Raw genomic sequence first — 2,830 nt, forward strand, 5'->3', positions numbered from 1 at the left:
GCAATTTCCTGAGTGAACGGTAACAGCTGACTGTTCATCAGCACCCACGATGAGTGTTTTGAGGTCAGTGAGAGGATCACGGCTGTTTCATTGGTTGTTGCTAGAATATTATAACCTGACTGGACAAAAAAAAAGGGAGGAAATGGCAGAGCTAGTTAAACAAACAAGTCATATTTAAAGTAGAAGACCAGCCAAATTCCTTTACTGCTGGAATGACCACTGAAAAGCAACAGCAGCTACCATGTAAGTTCCATGGTACCACCACCGTTGTTTTCGAGCTTGCAGTTGCTCAGTGTCTTTTGTCTATTTGTCCCTCTTTAATTTTCAAAGGTGCAAATTGGTCAAGTTCCCATTGAGCTTCTTCTTTGTTTTGGGCAAAGGTGGAGTTACACCCTGGACAACTCGCCAGTTTGGTAACAAAACCCTCCCATAAGTAGACCTGTATCACTACATGCTACGCAGCATGTGGTCCACACACTTCTGACACTGGCGGGCCATGCATTTCACACCTGGGCCATCGGTGATGTCATATTTAGTCCACCCTAAATTACTACAGCTCATGTTATGCTCAATATGACACCACAGTTTGAGAATCCATACAGAATCACACTAATACATGACCTTCATATACTGTAGGTGAACTAGTTGAGCAAAATGTAGTTTCCTATGAGGGACCAACGAGATGACAAAGACACAAACGATTGAATTTTTAAGTAATTAAGCAATTGAACATGTTGGCGCAGCTGCTTCGTCAATGTGCCACGTTATTTACATTTTAAATTGCAGATGATTTGGCAACTAAACTTTCATATTATCCTTCAGCCGTCATGGGTTCGCCGTGGTGGCGACCGGAATCTCCGCGTTGACCTTAAGTCTGTTTAAGTTTCTCAGTGTCGCATCCAATCACAGGACACGTACATGTGAAATTCATCGTAAAGCCAGCTAGCTGGTCTTGGCATCGCAGACTCGAGATCCGATTGGCTATCGCAACTAACTGAGGTCCGTTCACTTTTACAGTGGACAGGAGCCTGCTATGTCGATTCCGCTGGCTTAAGGCAGATTTCATAGAACCTGACAACACAAGCTAGCTGAAATATGATTGGATAAAAACTCTACCGTAATATACGACAATGCAAGCAACGCAAGCAAGTGGATATTATATGATGCAAACAAAGAGGACAGACTGACAGACATGCACTTTTCTAGGTGTTAGGCCAGCAGAGAAGGCCTAACTGGCCCGGAAGGCCCACCACTGACTTCTACAGACCTGAGGAATATTTCACATCCACCCGCAGTCAGCCAAACAAAGCTTCTCAGATCTATATATTAAAAAAAAAGAAGTGCTGTCCTGTGAACAAGTGCACCGCCACAAAAGAAGAGCTCGGCTGCACCAGTGGCTGTGATGTGAAATACTGTACATTGTCACCATTTCTTTGCCGTTCAGTCCCGTCTCTGATTGGCTTTTGTTAGCGGAGGATATCAAAGGCAAACTGGAGACAAAAGATGAAAGAAGACAAAGAAAGAGTTGAAGAAAAGACACCCAAGAATCTGTCACCTTTCCGGTGTCGCCTCCGGTAGATTGACTAAGAAAAAGCCCCTCAAATGAATGAAAAATTCAGAACAATACACCATCTTCTTTCCTGCAGGTTTCAGAAGAACTGGTTAATTTATAACTATATATATTTTTTTCATATATATGTAGAGGTGAGATAAGTCATCTTCGTTGAAGATTTTCATTCTTCTTGCTTCTGTACAGCAATATAACATGTTGCCGGGCAGATTACTTAGTCTCTTAATATTAGCAAACTGCTCTGATTGTCGATTAAAAGCCTACAATTCTTTTGAATGACATTTTTTGCCGCGACAGTGTTGAAACCTTTGTCGCACGTGAGGTTCGTGCAATTCAAAAACGGGAAAATCATGACAATAAAATGAAGTAAACACACAAATAATGCATTCTTCATGACCAACACTAAAATATATACTTCAAAGGTTTTGGTCATTATTGTGTAGATTGTAGAATGAGCGTACCTTTGCACGATAAAGACCCTGGTGACGTAAATAGACGTTCAGTCTCTACCTTACTAAAGCTATAAAAGCAAGTTGGGTGGATTTTTTTTTTTTTTGTCAATAACTACTATCGTTAGAGTCTTTGCCTGCAGTTGTCTGTTTGCCACAGGGCTGCAGACTTTGGAGCGCTGCAGCTGGCGAAATAGCGACTGCAACCCAGGGGGACGATAAGGAAACATGAGAAACAAACCTATGTGAAAATATGTGACCTGATTTCTTGAGAAGTGAAAGAATGCAAACATGTACATGAAAAGGCACTTCTAAAGAATAATTTCCTCCAAATCTGTTCACTCTGTATAAATCAAGCAGCTATCACTTTACACAATAGATGCTTGAATTTATCCAGACCTATTTTTTTCTCTTCTCTTTTTAACCAAAACAACCCCGGAGCCAAATTTAAACTCTGGTTCCTGTTGTAAAAACAGCAGTGGAGGCCCAACTAATGGGCTCCGCTGCTGCACTCCGACAGCTTGCAGATTTGTACCGCTCTGTCCTTTTCTCCTTTCAACTCACACAGTTTCTGTTGTCACCTTTTGAGAAACTGGAGGGGAGTGGAACTTTGGTTTCCCGTCAGGAATTACGTCATCGGACTTTTGGGAAGTGAACCGGTGGGGTGGATGCTGCAAAGGTCCAACGGACTTCAGGGGGTGTGTGAGTCCAGTGGGAGGGGTCGGCTTTGTGTGTGTACATATACATATATATAAAAGAGCCACTCCGCCGCCCCCTGTGTTGGAGCAACTTTGCGGCCTGCACAATCTCC

The 2,830-nt window shown here is 42.6% G+C and overlaps 1 protein-coding gene across 1 annotated transcript in view; it reads right to left on the reverse strand.

Moving 5' to 3' along the window:
- The window catches only part of LOC142895137 (pleckstrin homology-like domain family B member 1), a 363,501-nt gene that overhangs the window by 227,166 nt on the left and 133,505 nt on the right, over positions 1-2,830 (reverse strand). The window lies entirely within an intron of this gene.

Source organism: Nelusetta ayraudi, unplaced genomic scaffold, assembly GCF_046127955.1.
Source record: "Nelusetta ayraudi isolate G7.1 ecotype Tasmania unplaced genomic scaffold, CSIRO-AGI_Nayr_v1 ptg000048l, whole genome shotgun sequence".
Classification (NCBI taxonomy): domain Eukaryota; kingdom Metazoa; phylum Chordata; class Actinopteri; order Tetraodontiformes; family Monacanthidae; genus Nelusetta; species Nelusetta ayraudi.